Here is a 17,998-nt window from a genome sequence, read left to right as displayed (position 1 = left end):
GTTTATAATTACAAGAGCGATGCTAAAGGAATCCCTTGCTTTGTTTCAATATCCCTTGTTAGTGCCATAGACCTCTCTGCCTCTCTTGTTTTTCTCAAAAGCAATTTAGAAAATGCTTGTATTTTAGACAAAAGGAGAACATTTGGTGAAAGAAAATTCATCATTAGGTATCTAGAGGTTTGTTAATAGAAAAGGCAACTCCCACAGTGTATCCTAGTGCTCAAGCCAGACACACACGCTCAGGACCAGCAAGCTGCCTTCACAGTGGGCCAAAAGTCATTATCATAATTTTATATTACATAGACTACATTGAAAATTTAATATATCCCAGCAAAAAGAGACAAAAGACATTTTGCATAATGCTTCTGTGAGCGCACTCTCTCTTGCTACTCTTTTAGCCACCCCATGCAGATTATCACACCAGGAAAAAGAAGTTCATTACCTAAGCCAAATCAAAATTAGGCTTTTCTTTTTGATAGGGAACTTCATTAGTAAGCCCTGTCTTATACAGCTGGGAGATTTGATGAATCTATCTTAGAGTAATAATTCAGCACAATCAGCCACAATTTTACTTTAAGTTTTACATCTTTATTAAGAAAAGGAGAAATATATAAACTGGATCCACATACATGGATTTTTAAGGATGCTAAATGAAGGTGCTAACTAAAATCACTTTTGGACATTTAAAATATTCCAGAGTGATAGAAGAAAGCCAGGTAAGAAATGCAGTTCTTTGCCATCTGGTTATCCATGGTTAAGGTTTTCAAAGTGAGAGAAGAAAAAAGAAAAGAAAAAGAAAAAGAAAGAAAAAAAAATCAAAGAAGCCAAAGCTAAAAATACTTGAAGTTGAGGAAAGTAGATATTTATTGAAACTATTTGAATGGAAACATCTTCAAATTTTAAAGTTAGTCTTTGATTAACAAGAAAACACAGGAGGAAAGAGTCATCTCTGAATTCTTCTTAAGATAAAGGCTAAAGATCTACTGTCCTTACATGCTGTCCAAGAAACTACCCACTGCAGTGCTAAGCTACCATTTATATCATACAAAACTCAGTTATCCCACAGACATGGAACAAAGAGCTCCATTCTCCCCTTTGTGTGACCCACATATGTAAGTAAGTTCCCCAGCATGCAAGAGCTCGGCTGGCTGCAGACGATTCTCTGTGGAACTCCTCCAAGATTGCACCCTTTCATGCTGAAAAAACCTATCTCCGTATCCTTGGTTGTGGTCATAGTTTTCCACTGTGCTTGAAGCTAACCTTGACTTTTGTAACCAAACTGAAGCCTCAGTACTACACAGGGTTTCTTTGGCCATTGTCTATTGTATATTCTCTTAACTACACAAAGTCAGTCAGCCTTCAAAAGAAATATTGCCTCATTTTGCCCCTTTTCTCCTTCCTTTATTGACGTCCATGAATTTCCCCCAGTACATCAATATCATTGAAAGAATGAGCATCCTAAATTCCTGAAGGTTAAGACTTTTTTTTTTAACAGGTTAATTTCCTGGGCTTATTTGGTATTAATAATAGATATTTTTCGTTAAGCATGGACAGCAACAGAGCCTATGGAAAAATGTCAAGAACAAAACAACAACAAAACAAAAGCTAAAACAAACCTCTTCCACCTGGTCACATTGGATGTCTGTTCACCCAGATGTGAATAGTAGGAAAGTACTCAAGAGACAAATTCTATTTGACTGAGGCTTGAACCAGTCATTCAGTACAAATGGCCCAAGTAACAAACTCTGACTTCCAATATTGTGATGCTCGTGACCTTTTTTTGGGAGCAAGGACAAAAGATTTAAGAAATACTTAGTTTTAAAGTTTCTTACTTTAAAAACAAAAATCAATTTAAAATGCAATCTAAGAGCCATTAGAAACATGAGCAATATAGTGATTTTGAGATTTAACTTTTACAATTTAATAATATGGACTATTTTATGACCTCTAATGTTTAAACCTCTTCTGGAAAACTCTACATACTTCCTAGTAGTTACAAAACAGGAGTAAAACTGTATCAGACATATTAGGAAAGGACAACATGATTAAAATAATTGTAATTTATAAAGACTTAACTATGTTCCAGGTTTGGTGCTAAATATTTTTCCATAGATTATTTTACTGAATCATTGAAACAACACTGCTACTGTTCCCATTTTTTTTTCCTAGATTAGAATAACTTGCCCCAGTTCACAGAGCTGGTATGCTCAGAATCTTGACTTTGTACTCCTTAATCCAACTCTAGTGCCCATCTTCTTAACCACACTGCTCTCCAACCCTACCAAACATATGATAAGCAATAAGCAACTCCAAGAAATCAAGCATTTTCTTGATTATCATAATTGTCATAAAAGTAATTTGTGAAAATGCCCTTTACAGTATCCTCTGGGACCAGAAGATATAAAAACATTTAGAGATAAAGAAAACAAACAGGAAGCCTTCTAGACACCTGGAAATAGAGAAAAACATGAAATATGGACTCATTTAACACCATGATTTTGGTTTCTTTGAATAAAGACTACTTATCATTTCACTATCTGGTTTTCAGAAATCTTTCGTAAGAAACTTTACTTTTATAGTCCTGGCTACTTGCCCAAGTTAACAACTAATACCTCTTCAAAGTCTATGAAAGTCATGGTGCATCTTTCGTCAAGTGTTTTTTCCTTGACCAAAAAGCACATTGGGCAGATCAATGCCGAGTTCGAGTCCTCTTCCTCTTTAATGACTCAAAGGTAAGAAATACAGTTTTCTTTAGTGTTGCTAGAATTTGCCCTTTTCCTATGGCTTTTTACCCATGTTACATCACATTACAATCATCCCTTTATAGGTCTATCTTGTTGCCCCCACTCACAATTTGCTCCTTGAAAGCTGGAGACATATCTTAAGTGTTGTTTGCAAAGAACAAAAAGCAAAACTGGATACACATAAAAATGTGGGCCAAAGACAGTGGGGCTCAGATGGCATAGGCATCATATGTAGAAGGCATAACCACAGCTCTCTCTCCTTGGGTTTTCTGCTTTGGAACCTTCAGAGGTACAGAGAAGGGCAAACACTTTAAAATTGGAGGTACTTTCAGGCGCCAATACAAACAAGCACACAATTAACAAAACAACTGCTAAGACAATGATCAAAAGCCTATTAATCAACAAATGCCAATAACACAATCAAATATAATGATAATATCAACAATTAACGAATCAAAACGAGGGTCTTGAGACTTACGTTTTATTTTAAGGTACGATAACAGAGTCTGAAGAGGCACTTTTCTATATTTTATAAGGAAGTTTTAGGTTCTATGAACCTTTGAGACTTGGTCATAAAAAACAATCAATCACCACCCTGAAAGGGACCAAACAAATATTTTTTAAATTCCCCTCACATTCGATTGCAATTTAGTCCAAGTTCAGAAAATCCAGTTCAGCTATTTCCTTTTTCAACAGATTTCCACATGTTATTAGAAGTACACAGTTAACCAGGTTTCATGCAGTAGACAAAATGGCATTGTGGGATTACATTAGTTCGACAGCTGCTTTATGACTATAGCTTCCAGACCAATTTATTTAATATTGATCTTTAAACAAACATCAGTACAAATAAATTTGAGCACTCCAGTCCTGAGATTTTATATCTATAAAAGAGGCCTATATTCAGAGAAGCAGGGCTGCTTGTATTTCTCCCTTTGATTCTGTTTTCTTTGATCCTACCAGGTATCAAATACATCAATGCCAAATTAAAACAAATCCATCTTCAGATAACACTCTGTTTATAATCTTTCGTGCAGAAAGAATTTTTCTATCAATAACTTCCAGCAAGCGTTTTAACTGATCTTTTTTATTGCTTTATTCTGACGACTACAAAAGGCAGTGCTACCCTGTCCTGACCGAACACCTCGCCCAGCTCCACCTGGAGTATCTGCCAGAAGGGCTGAGTTCCCTTTCCCTATTTCCAGTGCAGCTTGTTCTCTTTAACAATTCTAACCCAGCGGCAGGGACACAGCAAGACCCAGCTGTCCCCCGCTGAGAAAATTGCTGCACAAAGCTAGGGGTTCTGAAGGCCAATCTCAAGACTTTTACAGGACTACAGTTGACCATTTGGAGGAGGGGACAGCTGGGTGCTAAATATAAATGGGGAAAAAGACTTAGATAGGGAAATAGATAATGAATCCTGGGATTAAACACTCGATTCAATTAGGCGGGCATACATGAATGTGAGGCATAAATGGACTCAACATAATTATTTGCACAGGACTTATTTATGCCCTTCTTAGTTATCCTGATTGAGTACAGATATGAGGCTCACCGGGGGATGGATATTCCTATGGTCTGGAACTGGGATAAAGTTCAAAGTTTCGGGTCACGATTTATTCACATCTGTCGTGTGTTTTACATTCATCGAGTACTATGCATGAATCTTTTAAAGAAATAAGGAAGTTTCTGTTCTGTTCTTTTCTTTTCCTTCTCTCCTTCCTGTGCTCCTCCACCCCTTCCTTCCTTCTTTTCTTAAGTACAAGTATTCTGGAAGAACAGCAGGTCAATAGATGAATATGAGAAACTAAAAATCTCTTCTGCAAAATATTCATGTTTGTAGCCAGACACCCTGAACAGGTGTACCTGCTGGGAAATTGTTAGATGACTGTTTTTTGTGAGTGATGAATTTCGGTTAGAGTGAGTGAAAGATTGGATTTTAGAGCATTCAAATTAAAAAAAAAAATCTCTTTACTTTTTTTTTTCTAAATTAGGACTCATGAAGAGATTGAGAAGACATGATATTTTAATGTTTAACATCAGAAATGCATAAAAGATACAATTATTTAACACTACTATTCCTTAGTCAATATGATAGCTTGGTGATATAAATATAGCAACAAATCTATTATTTATACAAGTGCCAGATTCTGCTATGCCCCTTTCCAGTGTGCTGACTTCAATGAACTTGGAGTTTAAAACAAATGTGTACAAGAGGAACCAGGTCTATTATGTCTTCCTAATTTAAAAGGACTCCTTTCTTTACCACGCCCTTCAAACTATTCATCCTCTAGAGACAGGTGAGAGTGTGTTTCCTGTCCCTGAGGAGCAGAGTTAAATATCAGGCATAGTCTGTGTTCATTGTGCTACTGAACCTCAAAGAGAGAAGGCAGGCCCTCCATGTGGCTGGAATGGCGGGGTATGTGCAGGTGGAGTGAAGATCTGCCCCAGTCTGGTGTGCTCACACCACAATTGTAGTCCACAATGACATGAGTCAATGGTACCCATGAGACTCTCTGCCACCTGGGTGAGCTATAATAACGGATGACATAGTCACAGATATCAGCTATGCTCTGTGCAGGGAAAAGTCTGAGAGCCATTCCTCCAAAGACACCTCCATTAAAACCCTATTTCTTGATTAACGAAGAACAATGAATACTCATATTTTTGTTGTTTCGCTTACTGATCACGAGTTCCCTGAGATATGCACAGTGTGTCTTTGTATGTCCAAGCAATGACAGAGCATAGGCCAGAGGGGGAAGGACAGAGGAGAGGGGGTGATGGCTTTGAAACCACGACATATAGCAGAATTTGAACAAACTGGAGGATGTTGATCTTGGAGAAGAATCAAGACCAGAGGCATGTCAACTGCAATAAAACACATGAAGGATTCTATGGTAGTAGACAAATTTGTTTTTCTCTATGTGGACGAGTGGATGGAAATTTTGCAGACAGACAGAGTATCCCTTGGGATTCCCACTCCTTTATCACTCGTACTTACTGGGTCATAACTCCTAAATACTTTTAAATTCTATTTATTCCCCATCTCCACTATCATAGTCTTTATTCTGTCCTCCTCTAAATCTTGTGAGCTAGTTATCCTCCCTGCATGTGCTCTCTTACCCCTTCAATTCTACTCCAGGTCTTACAAGGTTGCTCCCCTGATTTAAATCTCTTCAAAGCCTCTCCACTGGTCTCAAAATAAAACCCAACTTTCTGGCTTTGAAACAGTGTTTTTGATGAGATAGTATGTGCCTGGGTCTTTTGTGACGACTGTATGCTTCCCTCTGGCTGAATACCATTTTTCCTGGCCTTCCTCCTGGGAACCTGTATTCATCATTCAAGACTCTGCTTAGAAGCAGATGCAGAGGTACATGCCTATAGTACCAACTACTCAGGAGGCTGAGGCAGGAGGACTGGGCAACATAGCAAGACCGTATATTAAAACATAAAAGGTCACCTCTTTTTAAGCCATTTCACTCTCTTAGATACGTTTCACTTCTCATCTTCTTAACAACACCTTAAAATTTAATACGTAACAATCATTTGTATTGTGATTCTCATGACCTGACAGAAAGGTAACATTCTCTTTGTCTCTATGTAGATCCAACAAGTTGTCAAATGAATGGTTGATTGAATGACTCACTCTAGCTGGAGCTTCAAAAAGTGGGCCAGGCTCTTTGGGGAGGTGGTGAGTCTTCAGGTGTTCAGATGACAGGCTAGGCTAGACTTTGATGACTTCTTCAACACTTTCCTTCCATGCCTCACCCCCTTAAGGCCTGTTGAGCTACAGGGTGGAAAAGAGGACGGGCATTGTGCAGAAGCTGAATCATAGCTTCCTCTTCAGGCAAGCTGACTACTCAGAGAGTCAGAGCTCACTTTCACTATATACAGATGATAAAGTCATCCAGGATCCAAGTTTAAATGCAAAAAAGTCCCCCAACCTCCACAAATAAGCTAATGCTGTCAGTCATAGAGACGATTTCACTTGGGGACTCACATTGCACAAACAGTGAGTGACTTTTATAAACAAAAGACTTAGCAGAGTCCAGCCCTCTCCTATGGAGTTGGCAGATCTTGTGTTTCCGACCCTGGCCCCTAATGGTGATTTCTTACCCCACAGAGTGTCAACATTCATATTCTATTCCTCTGCTTACATAGATCTATCAGAGTCTTAAGGAGTAATGATTCAAAAAGCACTATTTGAATGAACCCATACTATGGAAAGTTCTATACATTTTTAAAGTACTAGAAAAATCTAGCACTGGTTATATACTGGAAAAAATCAAAGCACTTACATTTAGGCAATTATTTAGTGTACTACAAAGACAATTTAGAAAATTATCCTCTAGTGAATCCCAAAACTTGATGCCTTTCCCTAAGAGTATCACCAATTTAGGGGATTTTTTTTTCTGCTAAAGAGAATTTAACAAACAAATGAGTAAAAAGTTTCAAATTTGATATTGATGAGAACCTAGAAAATTATGATCTTGGGCTATAGTATGTGGAAGAAATGCCTTTTATGAGAAGACTTGTCTCTCAATACATCAAGATGCATGAGGTCTGAGATCTGCTATAGATTCAATTTCTTGAGGAGTAAATTCAAACTCTTGTTTTGACTATTAAATGTGGCTGCTGATTATTGTTGCTACTTTAGCTGGCATTAATGAAAACAGTATAAGTGCTAGAAATAAGATGAAGACACAAAATTACAGATGATTGCTTTTCTATGAGGGTTTCAGGGTCAGAGATGATGGGATGTACCTCCAAACCCCCGAATATCCTAAAATGCATAGGTACTCATCTTAAAACACAAACTCTGTGATCTTGTTAAAATAATTACCCACAAATACTAAAACAGACAGATGTAAGGTTTTAAATGTGTACTTTGTAAATGGTGCTGGTGGCTATGCTATGATGTGTATTGATACACGTAAAACCGCGATACTACTAAGTGCCTCTTAATGTTATCAGTGTGCAGAATGTTTGTCAGCTAAAATTTCAAATGGCATGTCATCAAACTAACATTTTAAGAAATTCACTTGGTCATGCAAATGTATATTACATTACTACAATTCTCTAATAAAAATATGTGTTTTCAAATTAAAATTTTACTTCCTAGATTGCCCATCAAAATTCCATCACAAGCAGGATTTAGGAAATCATGGGAAAGGCTGTTCTGTCCTTCCCCCTTTCCTGTTATCTTCTGGTGCCAGGGATAATGAGAAGCTTGACAACATGGCTTCAGGTTGGAATTAAAAGCCTCAAGCTCGTCGCACTCTGATTTTATGGGGCCTGGCTGCTGAGACTTCACAGGACCTTGCCGAAACGACCTGTCTACTTCAACTCCACATGGTCCCAGTCTGGCTGGGTCTTTGGATCAAACCCTTCTCGTGTGAATACAGACAGCGTCTGGGAAACTGCGCTGTGGATGTCTCCACAGAGAATCACAGATGCTGTCAGGACCGAACTTCACACTCAAACATTTGATGCATTTTAAAAAGGGATTCAGCCTCAGACTCAAACAGGCAGATGGATCGTCTAACACTTCAAAGGCTTTTGCAGGATTGCATTTTTTCCCTTTGTCCCACAACCCATTCCTCTTCTCTTCCTTCTTCTCCCACCATGCACAGTTCTTAAGGAAGTGACAAAGTCTTACCAGTCATAACACCGAGAACATGACAGAACAAGCAAAGATATGTTAACTCCCTTGCAGAAGCCTGAGCTTTTCCAGTTCTGGTATCAATGGTTCTAAGAAAGCAGGCATAGTACAAAAGGAGAAGTCATAGAAAAACTGTTAAGATTAAAGAAGTGACAAGGAAATGCCTTTTTGTGACCTGTTGTCCATGCAGAGCAGCCACCATCTTCCAAACGTGAACCTATTCTGTCTTAAATAGTCAATACCCACTGGCAAAGTGAGGGCATCCTACATTGCAAGAATTGTTGATTTCATTTTTGTTCAATCTGTTTAGGAAAGAATCCAAAACCCAAAATGACCTTTTCCCTAAATGACTTTATTTCTGCAACTATTAAAGCAATTATTAAATTAGAAACATGCTGTGACCTGAAGCTGCTAATCTCTATACCAGCTCAAAAATCTCTACTGCTGATTCTTCATTAATTAGTTTCCAAGGTTTACTCCTTGACATGGAATGCGGACAAAAGGATTCTCCCTGGAGACAACTGGAAGGAGGTGCATGTCTGAGTCATTTACCTGGCCCTGATGGGACAGGATGCCAAGGAAAGGTTACAAACTGAGGAACCATGAGGTAGAGATGAAGAAGAATAGGCAAAAGTAGATTCAGGAGTTTTAATCAGTCAATCAACAAATTCTTATTAGAAGCTGTGATGCCAACTTCTTCCAAACTATGTGAAAGAAGAAATTTTATTTGTCCTCTAATATCCTGAAATTCAACAACATCACTTGTAAAGAGCTCAAATTAAGACACTTGTAAATAACACAAATTGAATGAGCTACAGTTGCCAGGCATAGGAAAGGTGAGATGAACCATGTTTTTAAGGAAGTACATCTACTGAAGAGGCTGGAGGAATAAACTTTTGGATTAACTCAAAGAAGGTTGAGAAAAGAAGTTTGTGTGTTGTCTAGTACTAAAACCCCTTTTATAAGAAGGTGAAGTGGTCTTGTTTAAAGTCATCTGATTAGTCCACTTCCCATCAACCTCCTGCTGCGATCTTCCACCTGCCCTTCCTCTATGTGCTTGCTTTCTGTCTGGGGGCTTTCGTTGGGTGTAAATCTATATATCAGCATTTTCTACTTGAGAAGAAACACTTCTTCATGCTGATTCACCACTGCAGTGTAGAGAAGCAATATTCACACATACTCTAAGTATACTGTCAAAAGTCTAATGAGCAAAGTAGAAATGGTGGATGTGGTTTAATCCATTCAGGCCTTGACTTAAATGCTATATATTTCCTATATCCACAATCTAGGCAAGAGTACTTACTTTCTTCATCTGTTGACTGCTATAATTTGAAAGGCTAGTAATACCTTTTATGTATCAGAGAAAGAAAGACAAACAGACAGACAGACACACAATTTAAAATGCACATACCTTCAGCAAAAGAAATAGTCATTAAAGAGACAACCTACAGAATGGAAGAATATATTTGCAAATTGTACATCTGGCAGGGGGTTAATAACCAGAATATATAAAGAAATCAAAACTCAATAGCAAAAACACAAATCTAAACAAACAAAAGAACAACATGATTTTAAAAATGGGCAATAACCATCTCTAAAAAGAATGCAAATGGCCAACAGATACATGAAAAAAAAATTGTTCAACATCACTAATCGTTAGGGAAATGCAAATCAAAACCACACTGAGCACCATACCTCTATAAGAGCAGCTACAATCAAAAAGACTAAAAATAACAAGTGCTGGCGAAGATAGGGAGAAAAGAAAACTCTTTCTCACTGTTTGCAGAAATGTAAATTAGTACATTCATTATGGAAAATAGTTTGGAAGTTCCTTTAAAAATTAACAATAGATAAATGATATGATCTAGCAATCTCAACACTGGGTATATATCTGAAGGAAATGAAATCAGTATGTTGAGGAGACATCTGCACTCCTAAGTTCATTGCAGCACTAGTCACAATGGTCCAGAAATGGAAACAGCCTAACTGTCCACCACTGTTGAATGGATAAAGAAAATGTGGTACATAATTCACTGGAGCGCAATTCAGCCATACATATTTAAATTATACATCCATGTGAATATATATTTATTCAAATATACATTTATATCTAAAATATACATTTTTTACAAAAAGAAAGAGAAACTTGAAAAACAATCTCAGAATGTTACAATCTGGCTTTTTATTCTTGGGGTTGTTAAGAAGTTAATTTTTCTGTACATATTTCTGCATTTTCTAAGTTGGTCATAAAAATACTTATTTAAAGAAGCACAGAAATAGCTTTTCTATATCTTCATTCTCTGATTTTTAGGGAAGAAATCTCCAGAGGAAAAAAAGACCATTATGTATAAAACCACAAAATTGCCAAAAGGAAAACCACATGAAAAGTTTAGAAGGCTGAGAAACAAAGGGAAATGTAAAAAGGAGAGGTGGAAATGCCATGAAGAAAGATGGCAGAAGGAAGCAGCAAGCAAAGGTTGCAAAGACTGAGGAGATGATGAACCCAGACAGAGCCAAAGACTCTCTGGCTTCCCCAGGTCTGCCCATCCAGAGGGATCTGCCAGGTCACCCTGCTCACCGGCTTCTTTACACTGAATTTTAATGGGCTGCTGCTTTAGGATATGGTTACAAGAAAATGGTTAAGGGTAACTGAGAAGCTGATCATTATCAATTAAGTTGTGCTCACTTGGCATGGCAGGGTATGTTCTACAAAGTGAGCTAAACACTTATTTCCACGACAATTTTATTTCTTTCACAGTACATTTATTTGCTCTGTTGCCCAAAGTTTGGATAGCACTGGCATCCAGGAATATCCTGGGGGCAGGGGAGAAAGAGAATATGATCTAATGACAGACAGGGTTTAAGTTTTTCCCTATTACTGGCTGAGGGAAGAATCCAAAATAGGGAATGCGTGAAACTGGAGTATTGCTTTCTGCAGAGGAGAAAAGATTATAACACTGAACAACAAAAAAGAACCATGGAATTAAAACAAACTTTTTAGGGTTGTAAAGCTGATGACTAAATAACAAAGTAAAAAAAAAAAAAAATTCCAAAAGAAGAAGAGGCCTTAAAGTGGAGGCTACTTCAATGAATAAAATATCGAAATCATCTACACTGAATTTTGCATTAATCCACTGAATCAGTGCTACACCTAACTTAATACTTTTCCTTGTTATCCACAGATCTGAGTTATTTAGTCATCAATTTTACAACCCTTCTTATCAGGGTCAACCAAATGACACTTACTAAGAAAGGGTCAGGACTAGAGATGCGGCATTGGTATAAGTTACTCAGCCCATCTCAGCCTTGTTCTCACTGTAACATCAGGATAATTGCACACGGTTATGCTGGAAGGTTCAATAAGACAACATGTAAAATGCTAAGCTCCACACAAAGCATTCTGCAAATGATTCCTGAAAACAGTTTAAAAAATTAGCAAAAGAAAAATTAACAGGTCATTTGTAAAAATACCAAAAGATGCTTAAGGAAATACTCTAGGAGAGTTAGTGACAGGACAAAATGAGGATATGCAGAGGCTCCAGACAACTAGCTCTCGGGAACATCCTAACAGCTCAAAGTGGAATTCTGCTCAGCACAATCTGCATTAGCCATCAAAGGGTTATTTCAGCTTGGTGCCACTCTGTCTTTGCTGGCAGGGCAACGTTAAATGCAAAACTCAGGAAAATGAAATTGGGTAAGCTCCTGCCCATCAGAGGATTGTACCTTTTATGCAGTCACCAGGGCACTATGGGAATTTTTGCCTTTAGGATGTTGACCTAGATATAGCCCAGGTGGATTTACACTCCTCTGCCACACTTACTGTCCAGAAGGTGAATGAATGAATGAACAAATGAACGATATGTATATGGCTGAGTTCTACACCACCTCATTAATATGAAACAAATGACCAAGAGCTCTTTTTAAGAAGTCAGTTCTAAGAGAAGCTCTCACTCGTGGGTTCTTTTGTATGTAGTCACACTTGCACTCATGTACACACACACACACACACACACACACATCTCACCACATTTCCTATCACACCACTCCATTCAGTTGGATTTTATTTACTATTCTTGTTGTCAGGTTCGGAAGTAAAATTTCCACAGATAAGTTCACACATATGTGTTCTCTAGGTTTTGTGTTCTTTACAGCACTTTGTACATTCCCAGAGTGAGAAGAAAAACAGAAATCAAGGTGAGAATTCTTCTTCTGATATTTCCATTGCTTTTCATGTGAAACACACAAGCCATATGCCATAATGGGAATTAGAGATGGCATTTGGGGAGATTGCCAATTTGGAGGGGTGGGGTGTGCGTATGTGTTGTTTTCTGCTAGAGTTGCTATAGTAGATAATTTGAAATAAAATTCAGCAGGTCCTGATGTTAAATTTTGGACACCAAACTGAATTTCGGGAGAGCAGAAGTACCAGGCTTCTCTGGGGACCTGGTCTAATATCTCCTGAGGCCCCTGGCTCAGCTGTGGCAAGCTAATAAGGTTACCCTGAAGCAGATGCAGTTGTTAATACAGATGTGGCATGGGACCTCCTGAGGCAGGTCACAGTCATGATAACTCATGGTACTGTGCAATATACTCATTATGAAAGCTTGTGACGGGAGCAGCCCAAACGGGGGGCATCACAGTACGTCACGCTGCCTTTGTCTCCTTCTCTCTCCATTCACCTGGCGGGAGGCAGGCTGACTAATGATTTTCTTAAAATGCACACACACACACACACACATACAGGTTGGGGGCAGTTTCATTTGGGACACTTTTCCTTCAACGCGAAGGATTTTTGAATCATTCTAAGGCAATTAAAGTTATTGGGAAGGATGTATAGAAAATCTCATGGAAATCAAGTGTGACAGCTGGCGCTGGGGTCCAGAAAGAGGAAATGCCACTATTTATGGACACAATGGAGGAGAATGGTTTTTGGCAGCTAGTTTCAAGGTTCATGGTGTGTGGTGAGATGGCTAATGCTGTGGATGAAGGCTGAGTAAAAACAAAACACTATGCTTCTCCAACTCTCCCCTTACCTCGGAGTCTAAAATAATGCTTTGGAGAAGATTAAAGTGCTAGATTTAATTTTACTTAAAATTCTTGTGAAGAGAATGAGCTTACAAATCGTGGAACTTCCTGAATGAATGGAAGAGGGTATCACACACTCAAGCAGTAACTTTTAAAATTGCATGCTGGTAACCAAGGTCAGTGCGGGAAGCGATGGATCATACACAGAGGGCAGGTTAAGCACTAAAAGAATCTGATTTGTTTGATATTTTCACTATAGGGCACTGTTATCCTTTTGCTACTAATATGCTGATTTTTAGCCCTAAAAGACAGACAAGCAGGTTGACCTCTGAAATTCCCCAACCACTTCGTTAACAAGGATGGCGGGTTACAACACGATCATCAGTAGCTCCTGCACACATGGGAACTGCCTTCTGTGGGATTTTCAAACTTCCCAATCCTCAGGGGAGTGGGGGTACAGGATAGAAAATGTAAGTAAAGCTAAATCTCCTCTGTGAATCATGTTTTCCCAAGAGGAAGTCTGTTTCTCAGGTCATCCTTGAGCTCGTCAAAACCAATTTTCCTTCCTCTATAAGCTGTCAGGAAGAGAACAATTATTTTGCTTCATTTGAAACCCAACATTTAATGTTATACATTGCAGCTTTGATAAAGTTAGATATAGGGAAAAAGTCTAAACTTTCATATGTGAGGATGACTATCATTCTAAGATACTTGAAGCTAGAGATGTAGCTCAGAAATATAGCACTTGCCTGGCATGCTGCAGGTCCTTGGTTCAACATCCCCAACACCACCAAAATTAAGTAAGTAAATAAATAAACAAAGCAATGAAAAAGGTATGGGGGCCCATTGGAACTGGAGGTGTATGCAGTGGTCTCCAAGTCCCCACCCATATCTAAGGTCGAAGGACTTCCCATGTCAATAATAAGCTACCTGCAAATAAAGACTGGCAAAACCCCCAAACCAAACTTCAATCAAACTAAAGATAAAAAAAATTAAAGATAAGAATAATAATTGAAGGGCATAGAAGTAAAGTATGACTTCAGATATACTATTATCATACATGGTTAAGAGATTCTATGACAATTCACAAAAGTCAGATTTTCTAAATGACCTTCACATCACTAAAACTATTTCTGCAACACAAGAAACCAAGGTAAATTCAAACATCTAAGTTCGTCCATTCATTCATTCATGTAGTCTATTTACCAATCATCCAGTCTATCAGTCAATTATCCTTTGAACAAACTTCTTAGATACAAAATACATTTTAAATGTTTTTTTATAAGGTTAGACTATAAAGCAAGTCCAATGGGGTTTGGCCATGAGAACTGAGGATCAGTTATTTAATAATATAAGAATGCAGTGAAGATGCCTGCTAAAAATACAACAAAATCCATACCTAACTTCAGTATAGGTGTGGAGTTGGATGTAGTCACTGGGAGAAAACACAAAGTGGTAACTGGAATACAGGAGAGTCAGTAATCTCTGTGGCTAGAGTATTTTCATCACAGAACAAGATATTTATAATTTAGGTACAATTCATTAATCTGTATCTTGCAGTGGGCATTAAATCAGACTTAGGGTCTGTAGTTAACAAGGCAGGCAGTGTTTTATATGCCAAGACCTGACTCACGTGAGCCATATACTATGTTCATTATTTAACTATTACTCTAAAGATAAAGATAAAATAGCAGTTATATGTATTTTTTCTCAATTACCCCATCTCTATTTTACTCTTTCATCAGTGGAGAAACAGGCAAGAAGATACTATAACTGAGGACTGCATGGCTAGCTAGTAGCTGAATTAGATCTAGAATGCTTGCATTCTAATCAATGGTCCAAGGTATATATACCTTAGGTCCTATGGCTTTGATTGATTTTAAATTACAAAGTTAGCATAGTCAATAATATGAGGAGAAAACAGCACTGTATGAAAACTGAAATGGATCCATATATGTTCTTTGCAATGCAACTATGGCCTGAATCAAACAGAACAGTGTAACCTGATCAACCACTACACAGATAACAGTCTCTTTTTCATTTATATTAAATGGAAAGTGGTATTTTTAATGACAAAGATGTTTCAAAGATTTAAAAGTTGCTGGACACACTAATGAGAATTAATATCAGCCTGGTTTATATCAAGCCCCTTTTTAGCACCGTGTGATTGGTTTGGTCCTACACCATCCCCTGCAGTGTGTGGAGACAGGCCAGGAGTGTGAGGGCTGCAGAGCAGAGCAGGAAGAAAATCAACTGTGAAATTGGTAATTTTATTGAGTTTCACGGGGGGCTTTGTTGTTAAGACACAATGCAATTGGAACAGAACGCCTGTGGTAACACCATGTACACAGTGCCCAGTTCATGGCCAAAGGTAAAACTGCCTCTAGCCCAAGGTTACACATACACATGTACCCCTCTTCAAAAGCATTTTGCAAGGTGAAAAGAAAAAAAATGGACTTGGCCAAAGACAGTTGGTTATGGTACAAGAATGGGAGCTTTGCCAAGAGTACAGGTAGAAGGTGTGTGTGGAGTGTGGGGTGTGTGTCTTGCCTCTTGACATCTCAGAAGGTTCCTTTTCTGCATAGGGTCTGCTGGTTTAGGTTCACAGAAAAGCTGTCCTTTCATTAGAAATGATAGGAAGGTCCCAGAAGGAGGATGTGAGAAAGACAGGGGCAGAAGGAGAGGACAGACCGAAATGTAATGCCTGAGCAGCTGAAATCATTTGGTACTCTCAATCCCCCAGGTAAAATAAGAATTAAACATAGCTAACAGGATATTACTCCCAGTTGGAAAAGATCTGCTTGCTGGCAATGTGAAAGTGAAGCTAACAATTGGTATTTGTTCTAGGGTGGTATCCCTCCCCCAAAAAAAGCTCGAAGTAGGAATAGTTAAATAAAGTATGCTGGTTAGCTGTGTAAATACATTTGCAGCTTCTGTGCCTTCCAGGGCTGTCCCCGCAGTGGGTTAATTTGGTTTCAGATGGAAGAATGCCTAAAGATGTTCCAGGAGGCAAGACAGGCCAGGGCAGCCAGCCCTGGGAGGGGAGGTTAAGAAGCAACGAAAATAGAAACACTTTCATTCTGTGAGAAGAGAGTGGACCTAACACCCTTTCTCCCAGGCCAACTCATGAACCCAAACAGCACACTGACATTCCAAGAAGGTTTCAATTCTATCATGCCTTTTGACCACATTTTTTCAAGGAAAGAAACTAAGAAAATCCAAATACTCCTATGTGTTATCATTGGTTTTATTTAAACTGCTTGCAGGTACAGCAATGCTGTACTTTCCCATTTGGGGACACATCTCAGGAGATTTTTGCCCTCACCCAGGGACTAAGTTGTCACGGTTGGCTTCTCCTCATACAAGGGAAGCCTTTGGGTCAGACTATGCATGAACAAGGGAGGAGAAGAAGGTGGTTACACTGCCCAGAGATCACAGTGCTATGGGATGGAGGCCCACCCCCATGGCCCCCAGGAGGGAGTCATGCAGGACACTATTCATGCTGAACGTGACAGAAGATGACCAGCTGGCTTTTTTTTTTTTAACTCTTATTTTTGCTCAATCAGAATAATAGTTATAGCCACCCACACAGCATAAATACAGTGTACCTGGATATGTCTACATTTTCAGAACAGAGAGAAAGGGGTATTAATTCATTTTCAATAGAGATAACAATGAACACCAATGTCGTGCTCTTTCCAAAAGATATAACTTGTGTGTTCGTGTGTGGCCAAGTATGTCAGAGCATCTGTATCCACCAGTTTCACTTTCAAACATGCACTCGAACCGAAGCACTCTTTAACACCCATACGAGTTTCCACTGCACTGTATTCTATGCTTCCTTTCTTTTTCAAAATGCAATTAATATGGTTGTGTGTTAAATGATTCAGTGAAAGTAAATCTTTTATATTCAGGTAAGCAATTCAGCCTTGTACGGTTTTATGGGAATTAGATTTTTTTGAAGTCTGGGTTGAGCATGCCCATAACTCTGACAGAGCCCTGCAGGCTCTTGTCTTCACCTTCAAATCACAAGACAGAGAAATCAAGCTCCCTCTGTGCTCTCAATTATACCAAAAAACACGGAGCAGAAGTCTTCAGTAATTCAATCCCTGTGGAAGCTTCTTCACACTGTTTGCACTGTTGGAACTGCTGACAGCAGCAATCCCACCATCCCCCCGGTAGACTGTCAAAGTTCCTCCTACAGTGTGAGCGGCTCTGTTCTGTCCCAGGGCTCCTTCTCCAGAGACCTCAGAGCACAGGCATGACTTTTGATGCTTGCTTGATACAGTGGCCAAGAGGCCAAAAAACATCACAATGAGAGTTCTCATACTCTTACAAGGTGCTTTGTACTCAAAGTAATAAGTTCTGTGGCTACATGTGGGCCTGAGTTGGTGTAATTTAATCACAAGTACAGCTGCATAAACACTGTACTAAGGAATGTCTGCCTGCAATTGGATTCTTTCTTTGAAAATACACTGTAGAAAATTCCTGAGTGCCATTTTCCATATGGTTAATGAGCAAATGTATCATGGCCAGCTTTTAAAAGTAATTTGAATTTATGAGTTGC

General features: G+C 38.7%; 1 protein-coding gene across 3 annotated transcripts in view; it reads right to left on the bottom strand.

Annotated features, from left to right (window-relative positions):
* Positions 1-17,998, bottom strand: part of Znf521 (zinc finger protein 521) — a 269,708-nt gene that overhangs the window by 75,311 nt on the left and 176,399 nt on the right. The window lies entirely within an intron of this gene.

The sequence above is a fragment of the Marmota flaviventris genome, chromosome 16, assembly GCF_047511675.1.
Source record: "Marmota flaviventris isolate mMarFla1 chromosome 16, mMarFla1.hap1, whole genome shotgun sequence".
Taxonomy (NCBI): domain Eukaryota; kingdom Metazoa; phylum Chordata; class Mammalia; order Rodentia; family Sciuridae; genus Marmota; species Marmota flaviventris.
This window is presented reverse-complemented; position numbering and strand designations above follow the sequence as displayed.